The sequence below is a fragment of the Eleutherodactylus coqui genome, chromosome 1 (assembly GCF_035609145.1).
Source record: "Eleutherodactylus coqui strain aEleCoq1 chromosome 1, aEleCoq1.hap1, whole genome shotgun sequence".
In the NCBI taxonomy this organism is placed as follows: Eukaryota; Metazoa; Chordata; class Amphibia; order Anura; family Eleutherodactylidae; genus Eleutherodactylus; species Eleutherodactylus coqui.
In genome coordinates this window covers 224539737-224561702 of record NC_089837.1, presented here as the reverse complement: position 1 = coordinate 224561702, position 21966 = coordinate 224539737, and positions in this window count along the sequence as shown.

Here is a 21966-nt window from a genome sequence, read left to right as displayed (position 1 = left end):
ATCAAGAGGACGTCAGGAGAGTGTCTATTAAAGGTTATATTGGCAGCTAGGTAGGGAGAAAGTGCTGAAGGAACAAGCAAAGTCGAGAAGAAAGTTACAATGCATGTGATTTGTTGGCAAAGAAAGAAGAAAAGGTGTATAATACAAGATAGATAATAGATATATATGTGTGTATATATATATATACTGTATGTGCAAATAGTTAACTGAGCTTGCTTTTAGAAGAGAAGGTTTTGTTGATATGTAGCTGTAGAGTCTGTGTCTCGTTTTCAAGGTCAAGAAGATAACAAAGCGAGAGAAAATGCAATAATAACCCTGGATAATATCTCTGCTTGCTGTAAAGGAATGGAGGCTTGAAATAAATTTAATTAATTATACTGTCTTAGTAGGCAGGAAATATAGCAATTTCTAAGGTATATTCTTACTTATACAGGGGTTGAAAATGAAGAACATGTTGCACTGTAATTATGAGTTCAAATGCAGGGAATAGTTAAGCTAAAACAATTCAGTCTGTGTTTCATATTCGTAGAGAGATAAGACATGTTTTGAAAAGGTGGGGGCTTTCAGACTTCACTTTTTGTTCAGGGTCAAATACAGAGAAAGAAAGACAAGGGGGGCTGAAAAATACCCACGTATTCTAAAATACTTCAGCGTTTAATACAGCATATAATAGTTTCAGTAAATAAGAAAGATAGAATGTCTCAGTCACTCAGCAAAATTATTTCACATAATTTGTCAAAGATAGCGCTCATTCACAATCTCATCTCAATAGAATCATGTACTTAATAAAATGATAGCACTCACCTCAATGTTTTTCAACTGATGTATGTATGTTTGTCAAACTTTTTTTTCTGTGCATCTGTATGTACTGGTACACGTTCAATAGGGGGTGACGGAGCAGACTTGAGAGCATGGATGGATGAGAGTTAGTGACCCGTGTTCGGGCTGCGGTGAGTGTGTGATGCAGGTAATGACTGGGGATAAAAGTCCTCCCCATGCATGGGACTTTGCTTGGTTGAGATGTGGACGTGTAGACTGTTAAGCTGAAATGAGCTGTGAAGAAAGACGCAAGGAGCCAATATCAGAGGGGTGGAGCTAGATGATGTAATAGTACGTAGTAATGTTTCATCCCTCTTGTCCAAGGGAGGGGGTGAGGATCTTGAACAGCTAGTAATAGTTTTTGTTTTGTTTTTTCTCCTGTCTCAAATTTGATAAGACATTGCAGGCAGGATCAGACTAATAATGAATTCACTTAAAGGGATCTCACATTTCCAATATTAATAGATGTTTGTAGATTATTCTTCCCCGGTGTAACTCATGTCTCTGTGATTGGTGCTAACATTTTACAGGCCTTATCTGCATCCATCAAATCTTTTTACAATGTTGTACTAACTTGAACCCGGCTACTATCTCTTCCAATTGCGTACCCGGGTTCAAAGGGGGGGAGGAGAAGGCATAGGTGATCTAGGTATTGCAAGTCAGCCATTTTTAAAATTTTTTATTTTTTTTTGCAAGCCATTTTTAAATTTTTAAATTTTTTGCAACAAGGTTCTGATCTTTTTGAAATATAATACCAGCCTGATTGTCTAGCAGTGATGCAACAAGAAAATTTAAGTTTTAAAAAGTTACTGAAAGCCCTTGTTAATAATGCATATTTTGAGTTGTTTTTTATAGATGGTACCAGGGTGATTGACGACTCCACACTGGATATGCAGTGGTTACACAACAAGATGTCCTAAAAGCAGAACCTCTGCCTCCGCATGTCTTAGCACAAGAAGCGGAACTAAAAGCCCTCGCTGAGGCGTGTAGAGTGGCCAAAGGTAAGACGGCAAACATCTACACTGACTCCCGGTATGCATTTGGCATAGCTCATGATTACGGCCCAACATGGAAGGCCAGACAGTTTTTTACCTCAGCAGGACAGCCAATTAAGAATGTTGCAGTGGTGCAGAGTCTCATGGAGGCCCTACTTCTACCTGACAAGGTGGAAAGCTCACACCAATTCCTACACCGGAGAAGCAAGAGGCAACGCCATCACAGGCCACACAGCAAAAGCAGCGGCCCTCAAGCCGTGGAAGAAAAGAAGAATTTGATAAAAACTTGGACTTTGACTAAACCTTGGACTTTGACAATAAAAACTTGGACTTTGATATGAACTTTGAACTTTGATATACTAAGGACTTTACAGTTACAAGCCAGCAAGGAAGAAAAGGAAAAATGGACTAAAAAGGGACGGTGTATGGCGAACTGTCAACAGCACTTGCCCACCACGGTCCCTGTGCCCCATGATGGCCCAGCTGACGCACGGAAAGACGCACCTCTCAAAGCAGTAATGGTGTCGACGCTTGAACGAGGACCGGTGGCTCCTTGGTTTTCTGTAGCTGCTGCATCATTTGTCCAATTTTGCATGATCTTTGCCGTAAGCAACAGGGCAGAAGTAAATTTGCCACATCACACTTGCCGGGGCCACTCTACCCATTTCAGGGATTGCAAATTGGCTACACTCAGCTCCTACTTGTTGGGAAGCATGAATATGTGCTTGTTGTTGTTGATGTTTTTCAGGTTGGAGGTCTACCCTGTTACCAAAGTAATTTCCAGGTAATCGCACAGAAGCTCATGAATGAGGTAATCTGCAGATACGAGGTACCGGAAGTGATTGAGTCAAACAAAGGTACACACTTCACAGGTGAAATAATGCAACACATCATGTCTGTTTTGGGTATTTTCCAGGCTTTTCACACACCCTACCATCCGCGGAGTAGTGGGAAAGTAGATACAAAAGGCAATAGAGGAAACGGGCAAATTTTGAATTGAGTGTCTTCCATTAGTTTTTCTTTTTCTCCGGAGGGTACATGCCACAGTATCAGAGTTTGGGGAATGATTCTCTTGTTAATTTTGTCATAGGTCTCTCCAAGGAATTGTCAATAATGCATTCTGCAGTCTCTGCTTTTCTCCCAGGTCCTACAGATGAGTGTCACAATCTGAAACCAGGTGACAGGGTCTATGTGAAAAAGTTTGAGAGAGAGACCCGGTTTAAAGGTCCTTACCAGATGTTGTTCACCACCCCAACTGCAGTCAAGCTCGAAGGAAAGCCCACTTGGATCCACACTTCGCACTGGAAAAACTAATGATCCTGCATATCCTTTACATGCTATGATGTGGTACAATTCCTCTAACACACACCTTTGACTACTGTACACTAGCCCCCTGTTACAGAACAAATTAATACAATTAAATGTGCAATATGAGTACACTGAGGGTGAGAATCTAACACCGCATCGTGCTAAGAGAGAAGTTGACGCTCCAGGTGGTAACTTTGATCCACATGTATACATAGATGCAATAGGAGTGCCAAGGGGGGTGCGAGATTAATTTAATTCTAGAGATCAGGTTAAAGCAGGTTTTGAATCCTTATTTGCTATTGTCACTGTTAATAATAATGTAGATTGGATGAATTATATCTATTACAATCAGCAGAGGTTTGTAAACTACACTAGAGATGCTTTTGCAAGGGTTAGCTGACCAGTTAGGGCCCACTGCATCCATGGCGTTCCAAAATAGAGTGGCCGTGGATATGATTTTAGCAGAAAGAGGTGGGGTATGTAATTTCCTGTATGTGTATTATCCCTTTGATGAAAAAGAGTATGAGTAAGGGACTGCATAATGTGACACCAGCGTTTCCCTTGTTTGAAAAAGATGAAGAGCCAGTTCCGATAATGACAACCAGATACGTTACCAGAAGAATGGAGAAATGTACTAGTACTGCGCCTGCCCCGATCTCCTAAGATGGACTGTCAGTGGAATTACCATTTGCCTAGGTTTAGTGCAGAAGACCTTAGGTTCCGGCGAAGGCACACCCTGCGGGGTGTTAACTCGTACAGATAGAGGGTATGGATGCCCGGAAGTAAGCCCAGGGAATCCATGGCCTCCTTCTGAGGTGAGGTAGGGATCCCCCCCTCCTAGGAGTAGGGACTTACGGGCAGTGGAGAAACCCTGACGCAAGGGAGAGGCGAGCGAGGGAGAGTGCGAGGCCTGGTGGTTGATCTCCATATTAAGTTTTTAGGGGGGTTTGAGAGGGATACATATATATCCTTGTAGGTAGAAAAGAAAACACTGGAATATATACATTTACATAGGTATAGTCATGTGCCTTTCTTTTTATGTATACTAACTTTATTCTCATTTGTACTAACTATGAAAAAACTTAATACGTCGCCTTATACCAGATATGCCAAAGGCCTTGCCAGGCGAAGACAAAATGTATCTTTAAACACAGCAAAGGAAGAACCAGACACAAGGACGCGTACTTGGCTGTTTTTCCAGAGGCGCCGTAGCAAGATATCAAGATGTTCAACTATGCATCTGAATTTTCACTGTCTCAGGCCGGAAATCCGGACTTCCCATATATGGTTATAAGCCCATCACCCATTCCTGGTGATGAGACAAAGGGTATAAGATCTCATGTAATCTGTAATAAAGGGCAAAGCGCAGCCATGTCCCCGTGTGAGAAACTATACCAGACCTCCTTGTGGTGTTTTCTTCTTACCGCCGGCAGCGGGGCAAGTGGGGTGGGCCTGATTGGTGCTGTACTTAGAATATTACCCTGACAGTATCAGTTGGGATAGGCCCCAGTAACATTTCAGTTCCAGCTGTGCAGACAGACCCCAGTAATATTTCAGTTCCAGCAGTGCAGACAGACCCCAGTAACATTTCAGTTCCAGCAGTGCAGACAGTCCCCAGTAACATTTCAGTTCCAGCAGTGCAGACAGACCCCAGTAACATTTCAGTAGTATCAGTAGGACAGGCCCCAGTAACATTTCAATTGCAGCAGTGCAGACAGGCCCCAGTAACATTTCAGTTCCAGCTGTGCAGACAGACCCCAGTAACATTTCAATTCCAGCAGTGCAGACAGACCCCAGTAACATTTCAGTAGTAGTAACAGTATAGACAGACCCCTTAAACATTTTCATAGCAGCACTGTAGACTGACCCCAGTAACATTTCATTTGCAGCAGTATAGACAGACTCCAGTAACATTTCAGTAGCAGCAGTCTAGGCAGAGCCCAGTAACATTTCAGTTGTAACAGTATAGACAGACCCCAGTAATATTTCATTTGCAGCAGCATAGACAGACCCCAGTAACATTTCATTTACAGCAGTATTGACAGACCCCAGTAACATTTCAGTAGTAGTAGCAGTATAGACAGACCCCTTTAACATTTCCATAGCAGCAGTATAGGCAGAGCAGCACATTAACCTTTCCCTTGCAGCAGTATAGGGAGAGCACAGTATTTGTAACATTTCAGTAGTAGCAGTATAGACAGGCCCCGGTAACATTTACGTAGAAGCAGTATGGGCAGAGCAGCAGATTCACATTTCCCTTGCAGCAGTATAGGGACAGAACAGCATTTGTAACATTTCAGTATTTGCAGTATAGACAGACCCCAGTAACATTTACGTAGAAGCAGTATGGGCAAAGCAGCAGATTCACATTTCCCTTGCAGCAGTATAGGGAGAGCACAGTATTTGTAACATTTCAGTAGTAGCTGTATACACAGGCCCCAGTAACATTTACGTTGAAGCAGTATGGGCAAAGCAGCAGATTCACATTTCCCTTGCAGCAGTATAGGGAGAGCACAGCATTTGTAACATTTCAGTACTTGCAGTATAGACAGACCCCAGTAACAATTACGTAGAACCAGTATGGGCAAAGCAGCAGATTCGCATTTCCCTTGCAGCAGTATAGGGAGAGCACAGTATTTGTAACATTTCAGTAGTAGCAGTATAGACAGGCCCCAGTAACATTTACGTAGAAGCAGTATGGGCAAAGCAGCAGATTCACATTTCCCTTGCAGCAGTATAGGGAGAGAACAGCATTTGTAACATTTCAGTACTTTCAGTATAGACAGACCCCAGTAACATTTACGTAGAAGCAGTATGGGCAAAGCAGCAGATTCACATTTCCCTTGCAGCAGTATAGGGAGAGCACAGTATTTGTAACATTTCAGTAGTAGCAGTATAGACAGGCCCCAGTAACATTTATGTAGAAGCAGTATGGGCAAAGCAGCAGATTCACACTTCCCTTGCAGCAGTATAGGGAGAGCACAGCATTTGTAACATTTCAGTACTTACAGTATAGACAGACCCCAGTAACATTTACGTAGAACCAGTATGGGCAAAGCAGCAGATTCGCATTTCCCTTGCAGCAGTATAGGGAGAGCACAGTATTTGTAACATTTCAGTAGTAGCAGTATAGACAGGCCCCAGTAACATTTACGTAGAAGCAGTATGGGCAAAGCAGCAGATTCACATTTCCCTTGCAGCAGTATAGGGAGAGCACAGCATTTGTAACATTTCAGTACTTGCAGTATAGACAGACCCCAGTAACATTTACGTAGAAGCAGTATGGGCAAAGCAGCAGATTCACATTTCCCTTGCAGCAGTATAGGGAGAGCACAGTATTTGTAACATTTCAGTAGTAGCAGTATAGACAGGCCCCAGTAACATTTATGTAGAAGCAGTATGGGCAAAGCAGCAGATTCACACTTCCCTTGCAGCAGTATAGGGAGAGCACAGCATTTGTAACATTTCAGTACTTACAGTATAGACAGACCCCAGTAACATTTACGTAGAACCAGTATGGGCAAAGCAGCAGATTCGCATTTCCCTTGCAGCAGTATAGGGAGAGCACAGTATTTGTAACATTTCAGTAGTAGCAGTATAGACAGGCCCCAGTAACATTTACGTAGAAGCAGTATGGGCAAAGCAGCAGATTCACATTTCCCTTGCAGCAGTATAGGGAGAGCACAGCATTTGTAACATTTCAGTACTTGCAGTATAGACAGACCCCAGTAACATTTACGTAGAAGCAGTATGGGCAAAGCAGCAGATTCACATTTCCCTTGCAGCAGTATAGGGAGAGCACAGTATTTGTAACATTTCAGTAGTAGCAGTATAGACAGGCCCCAGTAACATTTATGTAGAAGCAGTATGGGCAAAGCAGCAGATTCACACTTCCTTTGCAGCAGTATAGGGAGAGCACAGCATTTGTAACATTTCAGTACTTACAGTATAGACAGACCCCAGTAACATTTACGTAGCAGTATAGGGAGAGACCAGTATTAGTTAGATTTCAGTAGTAGCAGTATAGACAGGCCCGAGTAACATTTCCGTTGAAGCAGTATGGGCAGAGCCCAGTATTAGTTACATTTCAGTTATAGCAGTATAGACAGGCCCCAGTAACATTTCCGTTGAAGCAGTATGGGCAGAGCCCAGTATTAGTAATATTAGAGTAGTAACAGTATACACAAACCAAGGTAACATTTCAGGAGCAGAAGTATCGGCAGACCAAAGTTACATTTCTGTTGCAGAAGTATAGTCAGACCCCTCTAGCATTACTGTGACAGAAGTATAGGTAGGCAGAACAGAGTTACATTTCTGTAGCAAAATTGTAGGCCAACCCCAGACACAGTGGTGTACCATGAGTGCAGGTGAAGCCCATAAAAATTACTTGGATTACATTCTAGGTGAGGCCCCGGAAAATTGGTGTACCAACAGTACAAATGTACCCCAGAAAAATTGCCCATGCCCAACCCAGAGGGCAGGTGAAACCAATTAATCGCTCAGCTTACTGTGGCTTAATTTGTAACTAGGCCTGGAGGCAGCCCAGTTAAAATAAAGATTGGTTCAGGTGGAAGTTTCAATGCTTTAATGAGAATTGAAACATATAAATATTGTTTAGAAAAGTTATATGAGGGGGGCGTGGCCTAGCCTGGGGAGAAAGCAGTCGCACATCTAAAGAGCTCCTGCTACTGAGGACGGTTACTCAGCTCTGAGCCGTGCACTGAGCCCGTTACGCACTGCTGAACATAAGCATCAGCTGTCCCACAGGCCAGGGATCAAGAAGAGGGGTTTTGAGCCACTTCGGAAAACCTTAAAGAACGGGGCCTACCTGCAGGGGTGAAGCCGGGACCTCGAGTTGAAGGCCGAGACGGACCGGAAGTTCGGTGCCTCCACTTTTATCGCGGAGAACCCGCTCGCACTGCCGCCGGATCGGACACCGGAGCTTCACCAGCCTAAGGTCGGTAGGGAGGAGGAGTGTGGTGAGCAGAACAGAAGAAACGAGACAGAGGAGCGGCGGCCCGGACCCCCCCCCTCCCCCCCCTCCCCCCCTCCCTCAACTCCCGAGGGTAAAAGAGCGGGGAGACTATACCCAAGCAAGCTGCAATAGCGATCCTGAGCCTGACGCACAGAATATATCCCAGCACTGGGGAGTCAAGCCAGGACGCAGCAGACAGACTGAAGCGCTCAGATACACAGCAACCTGCGGAGCAACAAGAGCGCCCTCTCCCCCCCTCCCTCCCGTTGATCCTCGAACACATATTAGCTTCACAGCAGGGGATCCTGCCTGCTCTCCCCCCCCCCCCTCCCCACCACTGATACTGAAACTAAACAGTTAAAGGAGTTGTCCGGCCACACAGGGTAAAAATTTTTATAATGCTGCTGCTTTCCTTTCAGTAAGGATAGTAACACACAGCATACAGGGGCTCAAACCGGCCGGCAGATCAGCTGCAATGTCAGTTTCTTACCTTAGATTCTGATCTTCACTGCAACTTTCAAAGATGGCGCCTCTGTGCTGCCTTCTCACATGCTCTGCGCTCTCCCTCTTCTGTGTGCGCGCTCCCGATGGTAGTAAGAGACATGAAAAGGCAGGATTTCATGGCCTCCCTCAGTTCACGTGCTAGCCCCGCCCACGACATGCCCACCTCTATTGAACTGCTCTACAGTCTCTCCCCGCCCAGGCCCCGCCCCCTGCTGCATACTATAATCAGAGGGGGTGCGGCCAGGGGAGACTGCGTTATACACTCATGTCAGGATAAAATCCTGGCATGAGTGTAAACAGCAGCACAGTGTATAGTGAATGGAGAGGGGCGGGGAGAGCCGAGAGAGAACTCTCCTGCAGCCCCCCACTGCAAGGCTACCTACTGCCCCCCCACCCTGCTAAAGTGAAACAAAACATTTCCCCACACACACATGCCCTCATAGTGCCCCTCCCACAGCGACCCCCCCTCACAAAGACCCCCCCCCCACAGTGCACTCTCCCACAGTGCCCCCCTAATGATCCCCCACAGTGCCACAAACAGTGCCCTCTACAGTACCCCCTACACATGCCCCCCAGTGTCACCCCTACAGTGCCCTCCAAAGTAGCCCCCCTCATTCTCCCCAACCACAGCATTCTCCACAGTCCCCCCTCAACAGTGCACCCCCCAGTATTACCCCCTCAACAGTGCACCCCCCAGTATTCCCCCCCCACAGTGCCCTCCGCAGTACCCCCCTACACATGCCACCCCCCAGAGTCCCCCCCACTGCACTCCAAAGTAGCCCCCCTCCACATGCCCCCCATCCACAGCGTCCCTATACAGTGCCCCCCCTGTGACCTCCCCCACAGAGTCCCCCTTTACAGTGCCCACACACAAGTACACTAACCGCACCCCCCCCCCCCACCCCGGGACTTCTGACAGCCGAGTCTCCTGACATTGCACACACACACATCACTGCACCCCCCCTCCCCCCGGGACTTCTGACAGCCGGGTCTCCTGACATTGCACACACACACACACATTAGTGCCGCCCCCCCCCCCCCCCCCACTTCTGACAGCCACTTGCACACATCCATCCATCCTCCCCCCCTTCCCCCCCCGCCCCCCCCACGAGAGCCCGCCCCTCCTCTCATTCTTACCTTGGAGTTGAAGAGCCAGCAGACACGCCTCCCCTGCAGGCAGAACTGAGCTTCCCAGGCTGAAGTTCTTCTGCACATGCGCAGAGCTGTGCTGGAGAGGCGCGTCCCAGGTCGTCCCGACAAGAAGAGGACAAGAGACTTGTCGGAACCAGGAACCATGGCAACCGAGGAGCAACACAGGGGGGGGCAACCCTAAAGGTAACTGAATAACTTCTGTTTGCCTAATTTACAATGCACAATGTATATTACAAAGTGCATTGTATTGGGCAAACAGAAGTAATGAGACCTAATGTTTATGGCCGGACAACCCCTTTAACTGTTAAGTGAAAGGCTCTAGCGGGGGAGACAGATCCTGGAGAGAGATAGGGAGCTACAGAGTGCATCACTGCAATTTGCAATTATTTAAAGAACTAGTGCATCCTAAAGAAACCAAAACACCCAGCCAGTAAACCCTGGGGATCTGCACACTACTCAATTAAGACATCCTCCCCCTCCCACGACCCACCACTCTCCCATTACTAACAGAGAGAGGAGAAGGAGCACAGAAACTGACCGGAGATTAATAAGCACAGGCATAGCCTGAATTTTTACAGGTACTCCGAAAGGGGTACTGACCAGCTACATTTTCAAACACCTTGGACCAACCCCGTCAACCCGCGCTCCCTCCCCCGCTGCCATATAAAGAAAATCTTTCATCAAATAATCTACATCTACATCAAATAACACAGGCTCAGCCTGAATTTTTTCACGTACCAAGAGCGGCGCTAGAACTTCTGCCACTTCAACTGGATCGACCAGGAATGCATACACTGCCCTCCCTCGGCGCCTAATCCTCCCACTGTCCCTGAGGAGGGAAACGCACTGTGCTGCCCGCCTGCCTCCCGGTAGAGGATAAAGGTAGAAAAAACAAACTTACAAATCTTGTCTACCTGCCATACCGACCTAAGTAATTCTTTAACAGGGGCACACGCACAAAATGGCCCCCTGAACGGGCAGGCTGAGCACGGGGCCCCGTCACACGAATAATTCCGCAACATACCCCAGTACGTAGTGGGGAAAAACAACAGAGATAGGAGCAGTGACTCAATCGGCACCCCGAGACCATCTAAAGGACAGCCCGACATGCAAAAGTTCTTCAGAGAAAAGGTCTCAAGATCCCCCCACCCGACGAGCAAAAAGTCACTGAATTTAACTACACCGATCTCAGCCGACTTAGAGAGAGAGGATGCTGCGTCCTCAGAGGGCGAGGAAGACGAGCAACTTTCGAAAAGTTTTATGAGGGATCTACTTACTAACTCTAAGGCCAATCAGAACAGATCTCCTGGAGATCAAAGAGGACATTAAATCTATGGGGAAAAGGGTCGAAACCTTAGAATCCTCCTCAACAAACCTTATCAAGCACTCGACAGAATTGGCCCACCTGGTACAAGAACATCACCACCAACTGAACCGTACCTTGATTCTTCAGGAAGATATCGAGAACCGCAATAGGCGGAACAACATTAGAATTAAAGGGCTTCCAGAGTCGTGGGCGGTGGAAGCGCTACCCAGAATCGCTTCAGAACTGTTTGCCTTACTGCTAGGTGAGGAAAGAGCTTCAAGCATTCTGATAGAACGCATTCACAGATCACTGAGACCTCCACCATCAGGCACAGACCCCCCCAGGCATGTAATCTGTAAGCTCCTGGCTTACCCAGACACACAAGCAGTGCTAGATGCCTCCAGAACTAAAAGAGAGCTGCAATATAACGGAACATCCATTCAATTTTACCAAGACCTCGCACTGACGACCTTGTCCAAACGACGTTTAATGAGACCCCTACTAGAAGCCCTCCGAGCGAAAAATATTAAATATTCTTGGCTCTTCCCCTTCGGGCTGGGCATCAACATGAAAGGTCGCAGACTAAATATCAGAACACCAGAGGATCTCCAGAACTGTTGGCAATTTTTAGAAATGGAGCCAGTTGAAGTTCCATCATGGTTACCCTTACCAGATTTGCCTACACTCCCTTTACTGCCCTCGGTCACGATTGAGCAGCAGACAGGCGGCACTAAGTCACCCAGAGAGAGGAGAAAGAAGAGCAGAGAAAGCACCGCAGATGAGGACACTTGAGAAGAAACAGGGCGAATTGTCCAGAAGGAGTAAACATAAAGAACTCTCAAGTGTCTACTAATCTAAATAAGTATCTTACTGCACTTATACTAACCTCTCTTTTCTGACTCTAACTCACGTTTTGCTTATGCCCTATGTTAACCCTACTCTTATGTTTGAGTTATAATTTGCAAGTGATGGGGCCCGCTTACTCGGGCCACCCATAGTTCAAAAAGTTCTATATCAACAAAAACCAGATCCGAGATCTCCCATCTAGGTGGGGGACCCCGGTGAACCTGTCCACAGGATCTTCCCGTTACCCGGTGGGTGACGGAGAGTTATTGCCGGTGTTTAACTGGCTTTCAAGTTGAACCCCGTTGGGAAGGGTGATTAACATTATCCTTCTAATACCCACCCCCCTGCGACCCTTTCTCCCCCCCTCTGTCAATACCTAGGTCTATCCCCTTTTCCCCGCTAATTCATAGGCACTCCAGCCCGGGAAGCGACTCCCGATGCACTAACGTACAACTGCTCCACTGAACTGAATAGAAAGTCGTTGTCTCATTCTCTCTCTCTTACTTACCTAGATTTACAGGTCCGGCTCCCGACAAGTTACTCCGGGACTAACATGGCCTCGATCCGCCTCACGTCATTCAACGCCCGGGGCCTCAACTCACCTCGCAAAAGACACAGTGTTGCACATCTCCTCAAGAAGTATAAGACCAAAATTTTATTACTTCAAGAAACACATTTCAAAAAAATAGACAGTTCCCATTGTCAGGGTTGGGGTTCCAACAATACTATCACAACACACACCCCACTACAGCAGCCAAGGGGGTCACCATAGCGATCCACAAGTCAATCCCCTTTAAACTTGAAACGGAATTTCAGGACGGAGAGGGAAGAGTCCTCTTTTTAAGAAGCTCAATTAATAACATAAAAGTGACAATCGCTAATCTCTATACCCCGAATTCAGATCAAGTCCCCTGGCTCATCAAACAGTTAGAAATCTTAAAACAATTCGCAACAGAGCATATCCTATTGGGGGGGGGGACCTGAACGTCGCACTAAATCCCTTGATGGACTCCTCGACGAGGCGCTCCCAGACCTCACAGAGAAAAATAAACCGGTTACTACGCTCCATTAAGGAACTTGGGATCCTGGATGCATGGCGCTCCCTTCACCCCTCCACTAAGGACGTCACCCATTTCTCCCAGGTACATCACTCATTTCAAAGACTAGACTACTTTCTCATCTCTGCAAATCTACTCACCCACCTAAGTAGAGCGAGTATTGATCCAGTCACCGTCTTGGACCATGCCCCCATTCACATTGATATCAATCTGCCGCAGCTCGCCCCCGGCGAATGGCGTTGGCGGCTAAACGACTCCCTCTTAGACCCCCCAGAGGAGAAAGCTAAACTAAGCCAGTTATTAGAAGAATACTTTAAATTCAACTCTGAGGGAAACATAGAACTACCAATAGTATGGGAGGCACACAAGGCCTTTGTCAGAGGCCTCTTAATAGCTTTGGGTGCAAAGACGAAAAAACAGCATCAAAAAGAAGTAGACAGCTTGTTAACCCAAATAACGAAACTGGAGCAGGTTACAAAACACTCGCAGTCCAAAAAAAATCTAGACGAATTAACGGCCCTTAGACATCGGCTGAAGTGCCATCTAGCAGAAAAGTTCAACAAAAAACATATGCACCTAAAACAGACCTTCTATGCCCATGGCAATAGGGGTAGTAAGCTTATGACCCATCTCCTAAAAAAGACCAAGAAAAGGAATGCGATCCTCATCATAAAAACGCAGTCCGACTCTTTGGCTTCCGCCACTGTAGATATAGCGAAGGAGTTTCAACTCTTTTATTCAAAACTTTACAACCTAAAGGAGGAGGAATACACAATTCCCCAGCAAGACGCAATCAGCAGAATAGACGCCTTCCTGAGTTCACTTAAATTGCCGGAGCTGAGCAAAACGGATGCCCTCTCGCTACTCTCTACAATCACAGAAAAAGAGGTGGAACAGGTACTTAACTCCTTCCCACAGGGCAAAAGTCCAGGCCCAGATGATCTAACAATTACCTACTACAAGGCATTCAAATCACAACTGGTCCCTAAGCTCACCGATACGCTAAACGCACATCTTAAAGGAGCGGATCTTCCCAGGCAAGCCCAAGAGGCACACATAACCCTCATTCTGAAGGAAGGTAAAGACCCGACGCAGTGTAGTAGCTATAGACCGATTTCACTAATTAATCTGGATACAAAGATTTGGGCCAAGCTATTAGCTAAAAGACTAGGAGAATTCATCCCCACATTGATTAATTCGGAACAGGCAGGGTTTGTTCGTGGAAGAGAGGGAAAGGGTAATTGCCTGAGACTTCTCCACGCCATCAAATACGCTCACTCCAGCAAAATCCCTGTAGCCTTCGTAAGCACTGATGCGGAGAAGGCTTTCGACAGGGTAGACTGGACTTTCATGGAGAGAGCCCTGCTGCGCTTTAACCTCCCAAGACCTTTTATTTCGGCAATATTCACCCTTTACTCAAATCCCCATGCCAGACTCAAAATAAATGAAGCGCTGTCACCAGCGTTTGAGATCAAGAACGGGACCTGCCAGGGTTGCCCCTTGTCCCCCATACTATTTATTCTCTCACTAGAACCCCTGTTGCAGTGGGTAAGACAGGACACGGTCTTGGAGGGCCTGAAGATTTCTTCACATACCTTGTCGGCCGCGGCATTTGCGGACGACATTATGTTTTTAAATTCGTTTTATTTTAACCAAACAAAGGCATTGTAGAATACAGAATAAGAAGAGTTTTGTTAGGTATGGCATTGTTCATACATACATTTCCATTACATTAGGATCGATATATCTCATTGCTGTATTCCTCGGATAACTTGACAACAATAAACTTTTAACTTTTCCCAAAAACGGTTCTGCTCTAACTTATTTCAATTTTGATAGAAGAGCTGTATTGCAGGTCTGCGGACACTTATCTGGGGGGGGGGGGGGGGGGGGGGGTACTGGTCGGGGTTCGAGGTTATTCCGTTTGTAAGGTAGAGTGGGAGTCGATCCATATCCCCCACACCTTCCCAAATTTGGTCGGGCATCCTCTGTTTTGGTAAATGATCTTTTCGTAAGAGATTACGGTATTCACCATTTGTATCCAGTGTGGGGTAGAGGGAGTCTCCACCGCCATCCACTTCATGGCTATTGTCTTGCGGGCCAGGAACAGGATCTTTTCCAGAAATATGCGGATGTGATGTGGCCATACCTCCTCCTCCAGTAGGCCAAATAACGCCACCTTGGGGTCTAGATCTATAGTCAGTGGGGGAGGTAGTAGTGCGTTTATAAGGTTAGTGATTTCCGACCAGTACTCATTAACTAGGGGGCACTCCCATATCAAATGCCAAAAGTTCGCGTCTGGTTGATGACATCTGTGGCAAGCATTTGAGGATGCGGTGCCCATTCTATATAAGCGGCTAGGGGTAAGATAGGCCTGATATGTTATGTATAATTGGATTAATTTGTTGTTTACAGCGGGGGAAACTACCAGGTGGGACTCAGAGATGTCCTGCCATTCCTCAGGTGTGAGAGATGGAATAGTTCGTCTCCATTTGTCGTATGCTGTAGGTGGGTTAGGAGCTATTTTGGCCGAAAGGAGATGCGTATATAGGGCCGAGATTAGCCCCCTGGGTCCCTGAGACTTGAGGATACCAATTGTAGGGAATTTAGATATATGTGTTGATGTGGGTGGGAATTGGGAGTTTAGAGCGTGTCTCAGCTGGAAGAATCTGAATAGTTGGAGATGTGGGGACTGCAGCTTGTCGCGTAGTTCTGTGAATGTAGGGAGTATTCCGTCTGTATATATGTCGTTTAGTGTGTGTGCCCCTTGAGCCATCCAATATTGTGGATCTGGGATTGATTGTAGGGCAGTGAGGCCAGGGTTATTCCAGAGACAGAGCTCGGGTAGTGTATCTCGGTATTGTTGCAACGCCTTCACCTCCCTCCACACCCCAAGGGCCAGTCTATGAAGCGGGACCACGTCGGAGGGGTTAGTGTATTGCGGGAATTCTAGGTAATTTAGAAGATTATTGCCTTTTACTTGCTTTGCCAATTGTTTGTCTGCTATGGGCAGCTCCCTATTCAGGACCCAGGTCCGTATATTTCTCAGTTGTCCTGCCAAATAGTAGAGTCGGAGGTCCGGAAGGGCCATTCCGGCCTGCTCCTTGGGCCTTTGTAATATTGACAGACTTAGCTTGGAGCGAGTGGAGTTCCATACAAAGGAGGTGATTAGGGAGTTTAATGTCTGGAAGAAGCGTTTGGGGACTGCTACTGGCATGTGCTGCAGTATATACAAACATTTAGGCTGTATGGCCATTTTAATAAGATTTATGCGCCCTGCCACAGAGAGCGGTAGTTTGGTCCATCCTTTTAATGTGTGTTTTATGTTGTCCAGCAGCGGGTCCATGTTTTCTGCTATGGCGTTATTGTGATCATACGGCATTAGTATCCCCAGATATTTGAATGTCTGGACTGGTTTTAGCCCATACTTAGTTACACAGGGGTCATTTCCGGGGTTGGAGTTTGTATATAGGATTGTCGATTTAGACCAGTTGACGTACAGACCCGAGAAACTGGAGAACCTATCTATGTGGGTCATGGCTTGGGAAAATGAGTTCATTGGGTCTGATAGAAAAAGAATTGTATCGTCCGCGTATAGTCCCACCTTACTCTCGAGGTCCGTCCATCTAATACCCTCTACACTGGGGGCGTCTCTCAAACGTATTGCCAACGCCTCAATGGCTATGGCAAATAGAGCCGGGGATAGAGGGCATCCCTGACGGGTACCTCTTGCCAGTTGGAATTCTGGTGATGGAATGCCATTTACCACTACATTCGCGCTCGGGGACTTATATATGATTTTGATCCATTGTTGGAACATGGGTCCAAATCCAAAGCGGGTCAGACAGGCCTCGAGAAAAGCCCACTCCAGTGAGTCAAAGGCCTTTGCCATGTCCAACGAGACCAAGGCCCAGGGCATATTATATTGTTTTCCCAGTTGCATGGCCGTCTGGACTCTACGGATATTTATTGTCGTAGATTTCCCAGGCATGAAGCCCGTCTGGTCCGGATGGACAATGGACAGAATCACTTGATTTAGTCTAGTTGCTAGGATTTTGGTTAGGATTTTGTAATCGGCATTTACCAGAGAGATTGGGCGATAGGAGCTACAATCTGTCGGATCCTTTCCGGGTTTCTGTATCACCACTATGGAGGCTTTGTAGAATGAGGGTGGGAGGGTATTATCTATTTGGGCTTGATTTAGTGTCTCAAGTAGTAATGGGGCTAGTTGTTCACTATATTTCCGGTATGTTTCTATCGGAAGACCATCTGGGCCGGGTGATTTATTAGAAGCCATATCTCTGATTACCTGCTGGATCTCCTCTAGCGTGATAGGGGCTTCCAGAAGTTCGACCTGATCTGCGGATAAGGTTGGGAAGTCTAAATCCTCCAAGTAGCTTAGGACGTCTGCCACTGTACTTTGAGAGGAAGAGTTGTACAGATTGCTATAAAAATCTTTAAAACAGTTTGTGATAGATGGGCCGTCAGTCAGCTCCACCCCGCCCTGGTTTTTGATCTTAAGGACCGTATTAGTTTTATTTCCCTGTCTAATGAGGCTGGCCAGTAGGTGACTGGATTGATTTCCTAGTTCAAAATAATGTTGTTTGGTAAAGAATAATTTGCGCTTAGCTTTAGCATATATTTGGTGTTTGTGGAGTCGAAGTAGGCTAAGCCAGGCTATTTTATTGGCATCTGTAGGGTTGGATGTGTATATCTTTTCCGCCTCTATTGTCTGGGATTCTAATTCTCTGTCGGCCTGGGCTGTCGATTTTTTAATGTATGATATGGCGGACTTGAGGAATCCCCTTACGTAGGCCTTTAGGGTGTCCCATTTCAGAGCGGGGTGGGTATTCTCACTGTGAGCCTCTAAGAACAGGGATATGTGGAAAGGTACTTGATCATCTGGTCCGATTAGCTTCAACCAAAAGGGATGGAGCCTCCAAGTGGGTACTATATTTTGTTGGGGGAATTTCAACGTTAGCAGTATGGGGCTATGATCGGATACGCCGCGTGGGCAGTGCGTGATTTTAGAAAGGAATATTGCCAGTTCCGCTGAGCTAAATATATAGTCAATTCTTGCCAGTGTGCTATGTCCCGGGGAATGGCAGGTGAACTCCTGCACGTCAGGGTGTTTGAGTCGCCAGAGATCAATCCAGCCGACACTGTCGATTAATTGTTTAAGAGAAGAGCTTTGGGTGGGGGTCGTATTAGGGGATATGTGGAATCTGTCTACGGCTGAGTCCATTACCATATTAAAATCCCCTAGGCAAATCACCCCCGCCGAGGGGTATTGATGAGCGTATGTTATAGCGGATTGTAAAAGATGGAGGTTATTGTGAGGTGGGTTATAGATAGATAGGATAATGTAAGGTTTGGAGTCTATTTCTCCGAATATGAATATAAACCTTCCTTCGGGGTCCCTGCGAGTGTTGATGGGGTTCCAACGTAATGACCTATGGATGAGCACGGAGACGCCCCTAGAGGAGGAGGTGTGGAAGGAGTGAGCCGCCCATTGCACCCAAGGCTTTGCCAGGGTGTCGGCCTTTTCCCCAATAAGATGGGTCTCCTGCAAACTTATAATGTGTGCGTTAGTTTGCCAAATATACGCGAAGACCGCTCTTCGCTTAAGGGCGGTGCCGAGACCTCGGACGTTCCAACTAATACATTTTAGGGTCATTGCTGACTGTGTGGATATGTGTTTGAAGTGTTGCCTCTGTGCCCCTAGAGTAGGGAGAGAGGGGGAAAACCTGTGGGTGTAGGGAGGGGAGTTGTGTCGATGCAGACCTGCTAAGAATATTATTGGAGAGCAGATTATAACATTTTAAACCTTTAACCTCTGACATTTTGCTTAATTTCGGCATAAATGTCAAAAACATCAAACAAGAATAAAACAATTTAGCTACAATCTATACAGAAGTAGCAGATGTTCCTCTAATATGGGGGGGGGGGAAATATCCCGGTGGCCTACAGAGGATCATGGGCGCTTGCCAGATCTGTTGGCAATTTAAAGATATTGTCGCCCCATGCTTCAGCGTCTATAGGTCAGGGGGACGACATTATGTTTGTTATCACTAAGCCAGAAAAGAGCCTGCCCAGACTGGTTTCTATCTTAAGCGACTTTGGCAAGTTGTCAAATTTTAAAATCAATTTCACCAAGTCCACAATACTCAATATCTCAATCCCAGAAAAGAAATGTGGCCCCTTGAGAGCGAAATCTCCCTTCGCCTGGTCCGAGACGGTTACAGACTACTTAGGAATAAAACTCACAAAAAGAACTGAAGAACTGTATGCACACAACTTCCACCCACTATTAGCCCAAGTTAAAGCTATGCTACAAACGTATGACTTACCTACACTTTCATGGTTTGGTCGCAAGAATATTCTAAAATCCTACGTCCTCCCCATAATAATATATAAACTACGCATGATCCCAATACATCTCCCGCTCTCCTTCTTCAAAGCTATCAGAGTGATATGTACGGGCTTTGTGTGGAAACAAAAGAGACCCAGGTTGGCATACAACTTAATGACCAAAAGGAGGGCGGAGGGGGGGATGGATCTGCCATGTATCCAGGAATACTACCAAGCCATTCAACTCAATTACTGGGCAGACTTAACACAACCGGCGAGGGACCCATTGCTACAAGAGCTGGCTAGGGCTTCACATGGGAATTACCTAGTGGAGGACCTCTGGTTCCCTAAAAGAAACCTCTACAGAGCGGGGGGATTTAGCGCTCTCCTCAGAGGCCCATGCGAGATCTGGGACAAACTTAAAGACAAACTGGCCCCTACACCATCTCCACTGATACCTATTCGCAGCTTGAACAGACTATTGGAGATCCCACCAGACCCGGGATCTTTGAGTGTCTGGACGCAACTCCAGGGTACCAAAATAGGGGACGTTCAGGTCCTGGCGCACAAGACACCCGAGGATATTATCAAAACATTGGCCCCTAATAGTAACTCCTCATTCCTGCAGTTAGCACACATGAGAGAAGTAATTGGGAAATTCCTAACTAAATATAGTTCCACCAGACCAAGGACGAGCTTCGAAACTGCTTTAGAGAAAGATAGAGCCAACACTAGGAAAATCTCCTATACTAGGAGAAATTTCATAGCACCACCGTTATACGCAAAACCAGCCTTCCTGTTATCATGGGAAAAAGAACTAAAAATAACTCTATCTCCAGAGGATTCTAAACTAATACTAAAACTGGCTTACGGCATGTCCATGTGTGTCCTGATGCAAGAAAGCCACTTTAAACTGCTGGTTAGGTGGTACAAAACCCCCCAGTGGTTGTAGGCATACAAACTGGCTGCCCACGACAGATGCTGGAGGTGTGACGCGGCAGTGGGCTCCTACCTGCACATCTGGTGGGAGTGCGGGCTGATTTCTCACTTCTGGAGGGAGGTGGAGGGAGACTTGAGAGTCCTTTCCCCCAACCTGGTAATCACACCAGAAATGATCTTCCTCTGGAAACCTTCCACAAATTTTCACCCATGCAGAAATAAATTGATAGCCTTTGCGATAGATGCAGCTAAGGCCCTGATCCCCTTAAACTGGCTACAACAAAAACCAGCCTCTCTTACGCAATGGACAGAAAAGATGGACTTGATATGTAATCTTGAAGAACTAACAAGCTGGGCAAAAGGCACACATAAGGACTTCATTCTCACATGGTACCCGTGGAGGGAGGCAAGGAGACCCATCCGTGCAGGGCTGTGGATCGAAGAAACCTGATCTGTTTTCCTTTAATCGAGAGGCTCTTCTGTCGGGACGGAGGGGACCCCGGGCGTTAATACGGAGGTGGAGTATAGGAGGCTGTCGGAGCAACAAGACCTAGACAAAGAGGAGAAGAACAACCACAGGAAAAGCGGTAGATTACACTGCTACCCACATATCTCATCCTTAACCCTGATCTTGTCTTGTCCTTTATCCCGTCTCATTCCAATGTCCCTCCCACCCCCCAATCATCCTACCTATTCCTTACTTTAAGAATACTGCAACCTTGCAGTTAAGTGCAGTTTGTCTTTTTACCTTTATTTTAGGCGAAGTTAATCTTATATTTCAGCTCATATCTTTTTCTCCCTCTCTTCGCAAATACAGTGTTTGCATATATTTTGTTAAAGTAATAAGAAAAAAGCAGTTATTGCCTTGCCTTTTTGCAATGTATGTTTGAAAAATATAATGAAAATCCAAATAAAACTTGATTTAAAAAAAAAAAAAAAAGTTATATGAGCCTTTTGGGCCACAGAAAAATTGCCCTTTCGGGGTGATTACGTGAGGTTTCAGGAGGAGGAGCAGGAGGAGGAGGACGAATATCATACACAGATTGGCAAAGGTAAAGGTCCCCATTTTTTTAGGTGATAGAGAACAATGCTTGCATCCGCGGTTGCAGCGAAAATAATCTTTAGGTACCTCTGCTGTCCGCTGGTGGAGAAGAGAAGTCTGGGGAAATCCAGGCTTTGTTCATCTTTATGAGTGTAAGCCTGTCGGCACTGTCAGTTGACAGGCGGGTACGCTTATCCGTGATGATTCCCCCAGCTGCACTAAACACCCTCTCTGACAAGACGCTAGCCGCAGGGCAAGGCAGCACCTCCAGGGCATACAGCGCGAGTTCATGCCACATGTCCAGCTTTGACACCCAGTAGTTGTACGGAGCAGAGGCGTCACGGAGAACGGTGGTACGATCGGCTACGTACTCCCTCACCATCTTTTTACAGTGCTCCCTCCGACTCAGCCTTTACTGGGGAGTTGTGACACAGTCTTGCTGGGGAGCCATAAAGCTGTCAAAGGCCTTGGAGAGTGTTCCCCTGCCTGCGCTGAATATGCTGCCTGATCTCCACGCCTCCCCTTCTACTTGGCCCTCGGAACTGCGTCTTCTGCCACTTGCGCTATCGGATGGGAAGTTTACCATCAGTTTGTCCACCAGGGCCCTGTGGTATTGCATCACTCTCGAACCCCTTTCCTCTTCGGGAATGAGAGTGGAAAGGTTCTCCTTA